This window comes from Falco rusticolus, chromosome 19 (genome assembly GCF_015220075.1).
Source record: "Falco rusticolus isolate bFalRus1 chromosome 19, bFalRus1.pri, whole genome shotgun sequence".
NCBI classification, from domain to species: domain Eukaryota; kingdom Metazoa; phylum Chordata; class Aves; order Falconiformes; family Falconidae; genus Falco; species Falco rusticolus.
In genome coordinates this window covers 1581491-1597741 of record NC_051205.1, presented here as the reverse complement: position 1 = coordinate 1597741, position 16251 = coordinate 1581491, and positions in this window count along the sequence as shown.

Genomic DNA, 16251 nt, shown 5'->3' with positions numbered 1-16251 from the left:
TGAGGGCTGAGAGTGCAGCAAGCTCAGAGCAGAAAAACAGCTTGTCAGATAAAACGAGTGATCTGCAGGGAATTCCTTTACCTTTATTTCCTACTTTATTTTTTAGGCTCATCTCCATCCCAGAACAATGCCTTATTATGGGTACCAATACAAGCAGCAGTACTATATTCCAGGTGGAGCGAAGTGTGCCACACCGGTCTTCACGCACTGCCACAACCCCAGTGCGGTGAGGTGCACATCATGCACACCATGTGCTTCCAAAGGCACCAAGCTGTGCACCGTGACCAAGACCGTCCAGAGCAGCCCCAGGTGCTACGCACCATGTTCATCACGATGCGTTGAGACACACATTGTGGAAGACCACTCCTCCTCCTGCAGCTCCAGGTCTCCTGGTCTGTGCACCATGGCATTCCCTCAGCCCCACGTGCAGGGCAGGGAACATCTCTGCGTGACACACTGCGGACAGCCAGCCATTACGAGATGCCCTCAGATATGCGCTCCAGCTCCCATGTGCCAACACAGCGCGTGTCCATACTCGTACCAGTGGTCCAATAGCTACCACTATAACACCGGGCACCAATAAACTCCATGGAGGTGCCCACAGAACAGCCAGGTGATGAAAAGCAAGACACACACCCATAGCTGAGTTCACAGGCACAGCTTTCAGAAGCACAACTCTTCTGTTGTGACCACTGGGGCTTGCAGACAACCTGACCCCTTTACAAACCAGCCCTTATTTAATCCTCTCTGTGTTATACTCTGCATTATGTTTAGAGGTCTCATAGCTTCATCATTATGGTCTCCTGTCATCTACAGAGGGCTTGGATTTCAACAAAGACAGTTTTCCCACGACTGCCAGTGTAAGTGATACCTGAGTTTTACCATGGGCATAATCACTCACATGGATGACATTGTATCTTCAAAGCAGCTTCAGCTAGCCCAGTGCCACCAAAAACTAGGTCCTTCCACGCTAACACTGCTAAGAATACACATTTCTTTCTGCTTTCAACAGTGTTCCAGAGGAGATTTTGTAAAGAAACTGGTTTCTAAATCTGTGCTTTGTTCTGTATGCAGCCAACAGAAATAAGTGAATGTAAAATGGTGGAAAACAGGACTTGACTTTCAAGTCAAGGGGGTCTACTATGTGAAGCAGCTCACTCTGGAAGCACTTACTACTTAAATATCCACCTCTGATGTACCAGCTGAAGTCAGAGAATACTTGCTGTATAGCCTGCATTACTTTATTCTCTGTGGTAAATAACCATCATCTCACATAATAAAGCCTCTACTGCATCAAACTATCTGCTTTCTATTTTGGTGGGTTGGTGGGGTTTTTTTCATCCCTTTTCAGACTTGACTCAGAGCAGAAAATCCCCAGTTGTACAGCAGCCATGGAAAGACAAGCTCTGCTTCCACCTGTGTGGGTAATACTCAGCTTCCCACAGTGGATTCTCAAAACAACTCACAGAAAAGCTGTAAGATGACTAACACAGTGAATCAATAAGCTACTAAACACTGGAATTGTCAGGGCAGAGCTCTAACCCCTAGACCACAGTGCTGCACGCGGTACAGCATTCAGCTGTTCACAAATCGAGGAGTTATGACCCCATCCACCACTAAATACCAATTACATTTACCCTAAATCATTCCTTGTGCATTTGTAACCTGCACCCCAGCAATTCCTTGTGGTCAGTGGATTCAGGGAACATGAGGGAGCCCCAGGCAGGCACACATTCCCTCACAGCAGAGCAGCCAAGGGCTCAGCACAAAGCCCTCAGGCAGTCAAGGACCCACAGTGCCACAAACACCCAGCCGTTCAGAGTAACGCATCAGTATCAGAACAAGGCATAGCAGAAATTAGATTGGCATTGATTAATTTTTTTTTCTTCTATCAGCCTTGACATTCATTGAAATCGATAATCCCAAATACGTCGCTTTGTCACAAGGTTAGGCAAGCTACAGGACTCCAAATTCAGTTAGATTTGCACAGCAAGGAAGCATCTTTTAAAAGAACAAAAGGTCTGAAGCTAGAAACAAAGCAAGTAGACTGTTTTACAGGGAAAAAAAAAAGAGAGAGAAAAAAAAAACACACAAAAAAAACCCCAGAGACAGCAGCTCTGAAGAGGCACCACTTCCCTGGAGTCAGCAGAGGTGAGGATGACTTATGCCTGCTCCAGATATGCCTACTAGGAGAAAAGTAATAAAGTTATGCTCTCCACCAAGTAGCCAAAGGGCATGCCTCTAATGTGGTCGCATTCAAAGGAGGGTGAAGCTGTTTGGCAGTGCCCAGCAAGGGGAGCGCTTCCCATCCCCTCTCCTGGCTGCTACACTACAGCCCGTGAACATGGCACCTCAGCAGGCTGAGGTTACAGCAGCAACGTGAGCAAAAGAGCCATTCTGCATCTCTCCGCATGGTTTTTCACCCATACCTTCATGCTACACCCAGGTTTAAGTCTTAGGTAGTCAGAGGTTTCAGTACTGTGTGTTCATCCAGGGAACTTCACTGTTTAAGAGCTCGTTACCCCAGTTCATCAAGCTCTCTCCATCACTTGCCCACAAACACTTCTCATTTGCCCAACTCTGCTGAGCTCCACCACTTCTGGACAATAGCATTACAACAAAAATGTGTGATTTGTATTTAAATGAGTCTTGCAATACAGCTGTCTGCTCTTTCAACAAGCTGGGTGGCAACCACCACGTTTTTATTATTCCTAATTAAAAGCAGAAAGGGTGAGAAATTAGGAAGGCATTTAGTGTCTGCCATTCCGAAGTCTATCAAATTTTCAGAGCTGACTACAGAGGCAAACAGATGCATCACTGTGATTAAATTCAAAATGCCACGCAGTCAGGTTAGCCCGGCCCAGGGAGCCAGGGAACATCAGGGCAGAGCTACACCACAAGCCCACTGGTCCAGCAGCAAGGGCAAGCTGCCACAAGGAGCTCAGCACCAGCCACACAGCCCTGCCCTCGGATGCTTACAGGCTGAAAGCAAACAGCAACTCTGTCACCTAACACAACGCTACATTAGGTCCTCTATCACTGAAGATTACAGGATTAAAATCTTTCAAAATGAGAGCTTTCAGCAGTAGCTGATAACCAGCAGTTCTTAGTAGCATCACAAAGAATAATTTGGATGAACCCACCAATAAAAATATTGTAAAAGTACTTAGCATCACAATCTTTCCAGTTTCAGGTGGGAGAGCTTAGGAACATGTTAGAAACCTCCGTCCCATCCCAGGTTTAAATCCTACTCAGTGTACTTGTCCCCAGCCAGTCCCACAGGAGGGAACCACCTGACAACCTGGGGGCTTCTCAAAGAGCACATCAAGTTCTCAGCAAGAGTCAGCAGGACCTCAAAGCGTTTGTAGTCTGAAGTCACATTCACAGGGTGAATTTGCTCTCTCCTGATCAGCTTTGGCTTACCACATACCTACAGTTCAAACCCCAGCGGGAGGAGAAAGAGAAGGGCTGCAAAAAGAAGGACAGAAGCATGTGATTTACTTAACAGCGGCATCATCTCTACCAGGTAAGAGCTGAAGCCAGCCAGGAGCATTTTGTAGCTAAGAATTTGCTCTTTAGTGAATTTCTGATGCAATTCAAAAGCATAGTATTTGGTCTTTTGACTCCCACACTATAAAAATCATCCTGCCTCCAACACTAGCAGCAAAGCATCCAAAGCAGCTGCTAGCACACAGTAGCCAACGATTCACAGGAGAGCAGACCCAGAGGCTCCTCTTGCTGATGTGATGGAAACGCTTTCTGCACATGACCAAAACCATGCATTGCATCAGCTGGGATCGGAGCACAGATCCATGGGAAAGCAGGTCCCTGCATGTCCCCCAGAGCTGCATTCCCAGATCCCAAACCAGCACCAGCTCTGCAGCTGCAGCCCATCTGCTCTCATCATTGACAGCACCTGCTGCTCAAAGCCTTTCACTTACTACTGTTCCACATATGGCATTCAGAGTCTATTACTTTTTCAGCTTGCTGCAGACAGTAATCTGCACTGGAGCATCTCCTTGTCACGCTCACAGCTGTCACCTAGGGGATGTGTATCTGTACTTCAGCCACTTGCACTGGAAATAAGTGGATTTCCAACAGCCCCGAGAGCATCCCAGTTATCCCAACACACCTACAACCACAGCCCGGTTAACACAGCTTAGCTGTGCCCTCCTCCGGACACTGGCAGCTTACACAGTTCCTGGTTTGTGCAGGATCTCCAGCAGCAATGAAGCTAGCAGCTGCTTTCTTGCAATTAGCCAAGCTGTATTTTCTTCTGAAGCACATACAGTAGCTCCTTCCCTCCTCAAAATGGGCCAGGTCAAGGACACACTTCAGTGCTGACAGCCCAGAACTGAGCATCTGCTCAGCACCCAAAAGCCAGTGATAGAAGAGAGCAAGCCAAAGGTTAAGATGTTGTTCTCCAAAATGTTAGGGAGGTGCTTAGATGCCACAGAGGGGTTGAAAAGTAGGTAGGAGCCTCTCAGACTTTCTCCCCGCAGTCTACAGCCCAGATATCAGACAGAATCCTGCAAGCCAAGGCTTTAACACCTTGAGAAACTACAGAAACAGCCAGTGGAAAAAAGAAAAAAATCAAGAGCTAAAGCAGCCCCAAGATTATTCCACCTAGAGATGGCAATAGTGAAGCACAGCTCTCCATAGCAGCACACAGGTTAAAACCACCTGAAACCATTTTTCACCACAGCTCTTGATACAGGAATTAAGTTTCTGTGGTGATCTCACAGCAGGGCTGCCTACAGATCTGCAAGCTTTTCTTCACTCATAAGCCTTTTGCTTGGAGAAGTCTCCCCCTTACTAAGATAAAGCAACCCTAGGTGGGTTTGAGTAGAAAAGCAGCTTGCAGATAAATGAACTGATATAGATACGAAGCTGTTTCTGGAGAAGGAGACAAATCAGGGTTTCCTCTGCCATTCAGGCAGTACGATCACTAGCACTTCCTCAATCCATTGCACAGAAGAACAGAGAAGCAGAAAAGAGCTTAGCACTGCATTCAAAACAAGTTTTCCTGTTTCTAAGATCCAGAAATCTCTACAGGCTTCACAACGCTAGCTTAAATAAAGTATCCTACTCATAACTGAGCCCTACACCAGCAACTCTTTCAAAGGATCCTCCCGCATCAGAAAAGAGCAAAGGTTTAAGGGGAGACAGTTGTATTTAGTGTGTGCCTGGATCATTGGCTAAGGAGCATGGGGCAGCTGAGAGTGATCTGTCTGAAAAGACATAAAGGGGGCATGGGCTGGGGTTTGTGTGTTGTATATAGGGGGGGAGGGGGGGTGTTGGAGCAGCATTGTTTGTTAGTGTTGGATTTATGTCTTGAGGGTTTTTTCTTTTATTGTAATATAAATCTCCTAATGTAGGTCTTTGGCTGTTGAAGTGAGAGTTGTGATCTGGCTTTAGTAGTTTATTGAGCACACTGGATGTTATTGTAATAGATCCTTTTAAATCTCTTATGTGCTGGGTTTGGGGAGAGCTCTGTTGCTGGTTTCTCTCTAGCACAGCAACCTGTTCACAACTCCTATTGCTTCAGAAGCAGTTTGCAAACCTTAATATGTGGCTCTTTTCTATTCAAATCTTCTAGAAAATCAGAGCATCCTAGAAGCTGTCTGAGTTAACAACAGGCTTTGGAGGGTTTTTGTTGGGTTTTTTTTTTCCTGTGGTGATGATGTGCTAAAAAAGGTGGGGGTTTTGGGACAGGGTTAATATACTTTGGAAGATGCTTGTTGGTTTTGCTAGCTTTGGGAGAAATGGCAAAAGGTGGCTGAGAATAGCTCTTGAGGAAAGCCTCTTCATGTGTTTATGCAATTCTTTTAAATTCCTAATCACTCTAGCAGATGTGGGAGCTTCTTAACTGTGGGATTGGAGAAGCTCTCCTGTCTGAGAAAAGTGACATCAAGCTCTTCAAAGCAAAGAGCATCAGCTAGATGGTCGTAGAGCACCATCCTGTGGCAGTGCAGGTGCTGAGCTGGAGGAATGTGTTCCCTCCTGACTCACCACCCCTCGTTCCCGGTAGAGCTGCAGGTGCTTGCTGTAATTAGCTGATGTGTAAACAGAACTCGGCTGATCCCCAGCCCAGATACTGCTGTGGATGCAAACTGGTGAGGAGTGAGACAGGCAGATGAGGTATTTGCACAACACTTGTGGAAGGTCTGGTGTTCTCCAGGCACATCTGTAGGGCTCAGCCCCTGACTTGTGCTGGGAAAAAAGGCGATGTTTCACCTGCAGCTTTGTCGGGCTTTGTTCTTTGCTTTGAAGGGGGAATCCGAGGTGGTGTGTAGGGTGATTTTGGCAGTTAAAGAATGAACGTGGGTGTGGGAAGACAAAGCAGCACAGGAATGGCGTGCTGTGCTGTTGAAATTGCAAGTTGCTGCACTGATGACACACTTTGGGCTGTAAAGTCAGTGATAAAGTGATGCAACACAGGCCAGCAGTGGGGATCTAGAAGAACAGGTATATGATGCTAGAGACTCCTGTGTGGTGGTACTGGCTTGCCCATGACTAAGTGAAGTGGTGCAGAAATGGGCCAGCTTTGAAAGGAAGGAAGAGGTAAACCTGACAAATGTTAATATCACATTACTGTGAGAAACAAAGGGTTTCAGCTGCAAAGGCCAAATTCTAAATCTTCCTTGGCTGTGGAGGTCACAGACCTCACAAGATCCCTGGTGCAAACGTGCCAACTCCTTTCCACTCCTGAGGGACTTGCTATTTGACTCGAGTTTCTGGGAGTTTATATGTGGCTGTCCACACCATCAGCTCCTGCATGGGCCCATCATATCATGGCCCTGCTCGTATCCTGTGGGGATGCTACAAGCAGCTGGAGGCTTTGAAAGGAGAAAATCTGGTTCCATTGCTGCCCTTGGTTGTGTATAGCAAGTCTTTTCACTGCAGGAAGAAACAAGGTTTACTGCAGTCTGAAGAGGCTGCCTTTCTCCCTTCCACCCCAAGTCCCTTCAGCTTTCTCTGGGTGGTGCTGATGGGATGAGGGTGCAGGGGACTGACCTGCATTGCCATACAGCTGTGCTGTACATGTAACTCTAGGAGGAAAATCTGGGGGGACTCTTCCCCCTGGAATGTGTGTCATAGAGACCTTCTTCAGGTGTCCCTGCCCCATGCAGAACATAGTGTTTCTGATGTGCCCTACTCTGTCCTATAAAACAGATCTTGGTTTTGCTGTCCTCGACTGGCATCCCCATGTAAGTAACTAGGAATCCACTGTTGAAGGGGAATTTCCTAATTATACTTAAAAACCATGATGCCCTGGAGCCATGAGGCTTCCCCCTGCTCCGAAGTTATCAACTTAAAACCAGTGTTGGTTCTGGTGGACCCTGTGGCCTAATTCAAGGTAGCTATGTGGTGCCATGAGCTGGGGTCATTGGAAGGGGTCCCCTGTGTTGGTGGCATTTCTTACTCCAGCTGTCCTCACGTTACTCTCGGACAAGCTGATCCTGATTTAGTCTAGAAGCCTCTCTTGTGAAGCCTATGGGGAGTTCCCAGGCAAATAAATTAACTGTCGGATATGACCACTGATGATAATGAATGGAGCAATTATGACTTTCCATTTGAGGACTGTAATTTTAATGGGCTGGTGCAAACCAGCTGAATAATATGGGAAGGAAGCTGCATCAGTGTCATAGGTAAAAACTGGGCAGATGACCCACTAAACAGCTGGGTGGATCATAAAAATAGGAAGCTATGCAGTTAAACTTGCCAGGTGATGAGCAGCTCCGTCTTCCCAAGGAGTGTGTCCTGCACACAGCCATTGTCACCATGGATCCATAGTGGACAGTAAAATGAGGTTGGACATGACTCATTTTGAGTGCTGCTGATGCTCAGGTGACAAATGAAGTGTTCTTCAAGCAAGCTCTCCTGGCATCCCAGAAATGCTCCTAATCCCTATCGGAGAGGGGAGAATGAAAAAATGCCTGCTGCTGAGGAGATTCTCCTAGGGAATGAGGTGCTAAGGCAGTGGCCATCACCTCATCACCACTCCAATCTCCTCTGTAACCCAGTCCCATGGGGTATTGTGCATGGGCTCTGCAAAACTCCTGCATGTGAAGATAAAATGCTTGGTGCAAAGCAGGATAAAATAGACTTACCCCAATATTTAGTGCTGCAGGTGGTGAAATAAGACAGCCGTGTAGGTTTATTGCCCCCCTTTGCCATGAATGCTGTTCTCTTTTGGAAGAGCTTGAAATCCTGAGTTAGGGAGGGCATGACGTGCCTGCTTGGGCTTACTGGGAGACAGCAGAATTGCCTTCCCTGAGGAGAGCCTGCTGCATAAATAAGCTGTGAATTTATTTATATATATATATATATATATAAAAAAAAAAAAAATGAAAGGCCTGGCTCTTCTCATGCTGCTGTAACCCCGGAACAGCTTCATCAAAGCCAAAGGACTTTAAAATATTCCTTGCACCTGATGCCAGTGGGTTGGACAGTGGGCAGATGCCAGATGCTTCCCATGAGCATCCTGTCACATGTCCCATTTCCAAAAACATGGATGTGTCTCAGCCACAGCCCTGAGCTGAACGCATCAGTAATCTTCAGCCTGAACACCCCATAGCTGGCTGGCAAACAACATTTTCCCTTATCAGGGCAGGAAGTCTGGCTCAGGAGGTGATGCGTCTTTGTTCAGCCACCCTGCAGGACCCTGGGGTGGGTGCGGTGCTGGTGGTCCCTTCTGTATCTCTTCCCCATCCGAGAATGAAATGCCCTTTTGCCACCTAATGAGGTGGCCATGGTCGTGGAGCTTGCTCTCTGGTCACCATCTAAGATGTGGGAAATCTAATACCAGAGGTAATGGGCTTATTTGATTGGAACTGGAATTACATAAACAATATGGACCAAAGATTTACTTTTGAAGGAAGGTAGTAGCTTATTACTGTGGGATTTGCATTGCTTTATGCCTGGGCTTTTCTGGGTGCTCTGTGTGTGCAAGAAAACCAGGAAGGAGCTTTCAGAAACCAGCCACTTCCCGTGATGTGGCTCTCGCACAGGATGCGCTGTTGCTTTCCTCATCACACTCATGATGCTCGTGCCTGGGTCTGTCTGGCCCCATGGCTGCCAACACCAGAGCTGTGGAGGGGAAGGGCAACTGTGGTGTCGGAGGGCATCATGCCTGCAGCACCGCGGTGTCTTTCATCATGTTACCCTTCGTGCTTCAATCTTTGCTGTCATTACAAAATGTCTCAGCGATGAGACTGTGGGTGTGATAAGAGATCTGCATATCTAATGTAGCGGGGCTATTGCTCAATTTTGACTTATCTTCCTTTTTGCTTTATCTGCCTGTTACTATCTTACTTGGTAAGGCTTGTCTCTAGGTTGAGGTATGCCAGAGGAAACAGTAAAGACCCACGTGTAATTTTTTTCGTAATATTCTACTTTTTTCAGTAGACATTTCAGTTATTTAATAGTAATCATTTCTGTTTGCCAACGCTGCTGTCTCTTATCACATTCAGCAAACATTGGTTGAAAAAAGTGAAATAACAGGAAAAATAATTGCCTTCTGTTGTTTGGTAGAACATTTATGTAATGATCTAAGTCTGATATCAGCAAAGTATATCACTTCCACACATAACCTAGTGAGCTAAAAACCATTTGAGGTGACCAGCTCTTTGGTATCTAGCAGACTCCAGGTGCGGTATAGCATCCAAGCACACCCGCCACCAAATTTTGTCAGATATTGAGCAGAGCAGTTGGAAACCCTTTGATCTCAAGGACGTTTCTTTGATGTTGCCTCTGTGATTTAAAGCCAGACAAACTTGTGTTAGTGTGAGCTTTGCTTCATGCCATGGCAAAGCTGAAGTACTGGACAAGTGTTACCTCCACCAATAGGATGGGCCCAAGTCATCCTGTTTCGTATCTCCCAACTTTCCATCGTAACACGGATAATCTCCCAATGAGCTTCAGAAGAATGAGGAACTAAGATGGGGGAAAGAAGAAAACCAAAAACAGGGTGTGCCCATGGCTTTAATCTATGTGGTAAACTGCAGGGACCAGATAAAAGTGAAACCAGGAAAGGAAGCCACAGCCGGACAACTGACTGTTCAACTGCCAAAGCCACGGTCTAGTAATAATCAGGGAAAGTTGGTCCTCTTGGGGTACACAAACCTTGTCATCACCATGTCCATGTTCCTTGGCAGAGAGATACAAATCATGTTGAAATTAGGAGAAATACTCACAGAAAGCACCCTACCCAAGACCACAGATGGTTAAGTATTGCAATAAAGGCCAAAGGGCAATTTCTCAATGGGCAGACCTGGGGGGAAGAGCTGGTACTGAGGAGGGGGAAGGATTGAAAGCTTCAATCCCAAAAATAGAAGCAGAACCCAAGGGGTGGAGGCAGAAACAGTTCCAGATTAGAAATAATCCTTCCTGCACCCATCTGACACCAAGGATTAAGTGGGCAGGGAGGCAGGCTGTGCCTCGTCTGAAGAGATGGGAAGTGAGGGGACAGGTGTGAAGAAGAAGTGATGCTGTGGGGAGGAGAAAAGCTATTCCTGCTCAGTTGAGGTGGATCCACGTCCGCAGGACAAGGGTGCTGACTGCAACAGGGCAGGGGCTACCACCACAAACAAAGAATGGCATCAATCCTGGCCAGGGACTGTCAGCCATTGCCAACACATGTTGCACCTGCTGTCTGGGTGCCTGGTGTACCCAGCAGCGAGTCTTGCATCACCGAGTTGTCTGGCAGTAAGGGCAGGCTGCCTGTCGGGTGAGAGTGGGTAGGTCTTGCTTTGGTGGCAGTGAGCTGATGAAGAGATAAAGCTGTTCTGAATATTCTTCATGAACAACTGCCTTTTGTGAGGACCACTGAGCCCAGTCCCTAAAGGCTCAGAGCAGATTGGGGTGCAAGGGAGACATCACGCTCCAGTTGCCCAATGTGTGCCCTGTGTCCACCTCGCTGGCGCAAGTGTCCCACAGTGCCCCAATGTGCATCATATGGAGATGCTGAACATCTCAGGTATTTGGTGCATTAGGCCATTTTATTAAATGTTTTGCCATATTCGTCTACTGAGGGAGAAACTGGAATCTTAGGGAGAGATGGTTTACATCAAGGAACAGAAGAGAATCCTCCATCCCACCACCACATTGTCTTTGCCTCCCCATCCTTACCCACCAGCCTGTGATGTGCAAAAAGCTGGAATAAAGAATTCAGCAGAAAATAATCTAAGGGCTTCAGAAACTGGAGTTTATGAAACTTCAGACCTCCAGTGTGCCTTGGTCACCCCAACATCCATCCCAGCTGCTACTCGTCATCCGGCAGAAGCGTGGCCCTCTCTTACAGTCTGGACGGATGTGAGGATCATACCTCTTTCATAACCCACGCAGAGGATATAATCAGGAGGTATCGAGCAAACGCATCATGAGAACACGTATGCCTCTGTGGCAATTATACTCCACCCTCCAAGCTGTGCTTCGTAGTGCACAAAAATATTCAGTGCACACAGTGTTCTTTGGGGGTCTCTGCATCAAACCACTTAAAGAGAGCTCTGCCCCCCCAGATGCTGGGGAGTTCTGCCTCTGCAATGTGATTTTCCTTCAATTAAGGAGGGTTTTATCTGGAGATGAGGCATTATACTGGGAATTTAAAGTTCTGGTTAAAGCCCCAGCCTTGAGACTTTCCCAAATCACGCTCCCCTGTGTGTAAAACAGGGACATAATTCTGCTTTCTCTGATTTCTAGTCTTTGGTACTGAAACTCCCATTTATATACCTAGGAAAAGGGGCCTTCAGTAGTGAGGAGCGGCTGGTTGGAAGCAAAGCACTTTTATAATTAACAGATGAATGACCTCAGTTAGCTCAGCCAGGACTGAGACTAGCTGTAAAGCTGATATCAGTTAAGGTGAGCATTCAAATTTGCTGTTGAAATGCAGGAATATGGTCTCAGATTCTGATTTTCTTTCTGTCTCTTAACAGTGTGGAAATACTACTGTTTTGCTGCTTGCAATGAGTCCTTTTAACAAAATGCCAGCACCTCTGTGCTGCTCTGACCTGCCCAACCAAGCTAACAAGCCTCATTTAGAGCAACCAAGTCAAGCTTTGTTATGCCCCACTCCCCAGCACACGTACCTAAAATCCCAGGACTCATCTTTTATGTGCCAGAACATGCTAAACCTCTTACCACTGCATCCTGACTGCCCTTGATCTTAAGAGCAGAGATAAACAAGCTGTTCTAGATATGCTAAGTATATGCTACAACCACAGCCCTTAATTTGGTTTTCAGACAAACAATGATTCCCTTAACATCTATCTTCCCTGCCCTACTTACCTCCTCAGTCCTGGCGCATCACAGAGGGGCTTTGTTATTACCTGTGATTGTGTCTCCATCATGTTAAGAGCTGTATAGTCTCAGCTGGGTGTTTCTAGATATAAAATAGCAGTTGTATTGTAGAAAGTACTGTACTAAACCTAGGGAAAGACAAGGTGGTAAGGGGAAGTGATTTTTATTTTATTTATTTGGCTCTACCTGCCTGCATACTCATCCACATACTCTCAAGAAGCTGGAGGTGTATGAGAACCTGGTGTAGCATCACTTGCAAGCCACACAAGGATCACCAGGTACTGCATCTGCTGGGTTCCTCTTAACTGGCAGCAATGAACTGTGTTTTGTGGCAAGCCTTTCATAAAAATCAGTAATTATAGTGGAATATTTTGCCCCAGTCACTCTCCTTAGTTCCTGGGTGAGGTTGCAGCCTGCTGTCCAATTTCATTATTTTACACATTATACAGTTACCATCTGTCTCCTTGCTGGCATAAAAGAAAACCCACTAGTGGTATGAATATTTTTCTACCCAGAATATGGCTTTGCACGTTGCATGTTTTTACAGGTGTTTGAAAACTGAGGGTGGCTGATAGACTTCCAAAGGTTTTTCTAACAGACAATGGAAATATATTCTGGTGCCTCTTACAGGTAAAACCCTGCAGCTGTCCCACAAAACCCCTTTCAGGCGAGAGCCTTCAGCAGAGCACTGTTCTTGAGAGAGGGTCTCTTGTCCTCTGCCACCAATGGTGATACCTATTTCCTCCCAGGAGGGTGGCCATGTGTGTGTGGGGGGGGGGGGGGGGGGGGGCGGTCAACAAAGCTGTCAGGCACCGCTGACAGAGCAAAGCATCATCGGAGAGTGCAAAGATGAGATAAGGCTGAGCAGGTTTCATGCTCCAGGGCAGGAAACGCACACGGGCAAAGCAAGGAAGGAGGCACCAGCAGAGACTACAGGTGGCACAGCCTAGGGCTCTCTGTCACAAAGCGTGGCTCTGAAATAATAAAGCAAGCTACGGCTGCCTCAGTCAGCTCCATCTGAGTGAAAGATCCTTCCAGCACTGCCACTTAAGAGCTTGCCTGCAGCTGGAGGGTTTTATTGGAGGAACTTGCTGCTGCTGTTGGTAATAATTCCAGTTTGGCAGAAGAAAAGACATAAAAAGTGTGAGCAAACTGTATATCCAGACTAAATCCCCCTGCGGCCCTTACAGTTAAGGGATGAGGTGCTACAAGAGGAGAATGACAAAGATGACCCTTTTTATCTCTTAACCCATGAGTAAATGTATCAAAATACTGTGTGCAGCCTGCAATAAACAATACTCTTTCAGCAAGAGGGCCTTTCACTATTCTTATATCCTCCTGGGAGGTTTAAAAAGAGCTTGTTATATATTTATCTGCCCACTGGATATAAAACTCCCAGTATTGTCCTGATTATTTTTTTTCAAAACTGCTCCTTTTCTGTTATGTTCACTCTGCTTATGACAACGTAGTCAATGCCCAGAGCATCCGAGAATTTCTCACTGCTATTGTGTATATAACTACCAGTGAATGTGTCAATGAAATAGCTTTTGGACTTTCCTTAAAGCTCAAATTATGTAAACTGGCCATGTCCCCTGGCTATGTCAGGCACAGTTTAAGCAAAAACACCAGGAAGTACCAATGAAGCTATGAGTCCACCACCCTGAGGGCAAAGACACCTCTTCCAGTGCCTGCGCGGCTATAGGTGACTCCCATGATGGGAAGGGATGTGGTCACCATGCTCTCCATGCTCTTGCAGTGCCACTAGCTCGCTGCCATTACTATTAGAGAGGACAACCGTCCCCTCTGTTCTTGTGCTGAGGTCTCTGCAGGCCAGCAGGGGTAAAACCAAAATGGTCAGAGTCCTAAACCAGCTGCTCTTACACCACTGCAAGTCTACGTGAAGACCACTTCACTGCTTCTTTGGCTGTTTGGGCTTCCTTCCTCCATTTTTCTGTAGGTCAAATCTTCCAAGGCTATAAATCACCTGGAGCCTCCCAGATTTGCATCACTTCAGGCTCTGGCTGTATAGGCATGTGTTGTCTTTGGGGAAACTTAAACTCATTGGACCAGCGTCCAATGTGTGTCCCTACAGCCCCTGGCAATAACGTGGGTGTCATTAGAAACATATAATACACTCCTACCGGTCTGCCAGTTGCAACACAATATAATGACATGCCAGAGCCATGTCTGGGTGTTCAGAAACATTTTCTAGAATGAGAGATAAATTATCTATGTCTATAAAGACAAAAGTTTCTCTTTGTCACCTCCTGTTTCCTTTCTGGAAGGTTGGACCCCTCTGTGTAGGGCAGATGTGAAAATAAACCACTTATTTTTCTGAAAATCCAAGAGTATGTCTGCTTTCCTCCATTTCTTCACTTTACTTGTAGTAGGTGGAGCCATCCAATAACTTTAATATAGGCGAAAACAAAAGAGGTGGTGGAAGGAAGATACCAATCAGAAATGACAAGCCCAAGATTATGCCAAGTAAGTGGGTAGTTGTGGTTGGGTTTGGCTGGTAAATAAATCAATCATTGTTTCTTTCCAAGAGGAGGACTAGATACTATATAAAAGTTCTCACACACCACGTTTGTTCACTCCATTTGACTTCTTTCCACTGGTTCGTGCCGTGGGACACGGTAAGATATCTCATGCTACTGATGAAAACTAACTTGGCTGATTAGCCTTGGAATGCTAAACTGGAAAAGGTGGGAGTAAATATGGGGTTTGGGTCTTTAGTCAAAAAATTCTTCCTTATTTACAGTCAGGTTTTTACTTCCTAATGATTCAGTCTGTGGAATTACTTAATCCCACAAAAAAGGGGGAGAGCTGGGACATAGAGAACATGGTCTTTGGAGCCCCTCTGATTTCATTGGGCCCAACACCATGTGGCAGCTCCTAAATACTCTTGAAATATAAATCTTAAAAAGGGCAGGAAAAAGTCTTTTTGCAGGTACTTCACAAGGAGTGGGAAACAAAGGAACTGAAATACAAAATGGAAATCTATTCTCATTTTCCAGCCTTTTATCTAAACGGGAAAGCATTCTCTTTTGACTACCATTTTTCTTGGAGGAACCACTTTCTCCCCTGGCACGTTTGGACACTTCAACCTGCTGACCTGTAGATCATTTTCATTAGTAGAGCTGTCACTTACCTGATAGAGGAGTATAAAGTACTACTGCCTGCAGACAAGGATGTGGGCTGTGGTGGGGTTCAGTGCCGAAGAAGTGCTCAAACTTCACAGCATCCCTGTAGGTTTCAGCCTTGGGCACAGGCACCCATCAAGCCTTCGCAAGTGGTGACCCAGAGCATGCTGATGAAGCTTTGTGCAGCTGTGTCGGGTTTTTTTTTTTTGCATTGCTGACATCTTTCCCACTGACTGTTCCTTTTTCTTCTATTTTTAAAGAAGAAATAAAGCAGTCACTGTACTCTTTTGAAAGCAAGATTGAAGCATTTCAAAGTGCAATGAAGTTATTGTTATGCAAATGACGACCTGTGTTCTTTGTTTCTTGTATGACATGGAATATTAATACCTATCCCCAAGCATTACAATCCTTTCACAATTCCCAGACCACATTTGGATAAGGGTAATTCTGGTGCACCACAGCCTTGTGTACCTCTTTCAGTGGCACACCACTCTTGCCAGCTTGCTACAAGAAGGAATTATTAAGGAATGATTACGGTTGCACCTGTCCTAGGAAATAAAAAGACCAGTTATATATGGATAGAGGAGGTCTTGTAGAAGACCTGATCAAGGGATATGGAATGAGCTGGAAACTTCCTAGATCTTTCATGGTAATCATTTTAAATCATAAATTCCCGAGGTTGCATTAGCTATCAGAGGTGGATGGGGGGTGCAAAAAAGGGAGCAGAAGACATTTTCATATATTGGCCTGTCTTTGGAAGGGGATGGGGAGGCACAGTAACACAAATTTTACTCCCCCTGGGTTTGCT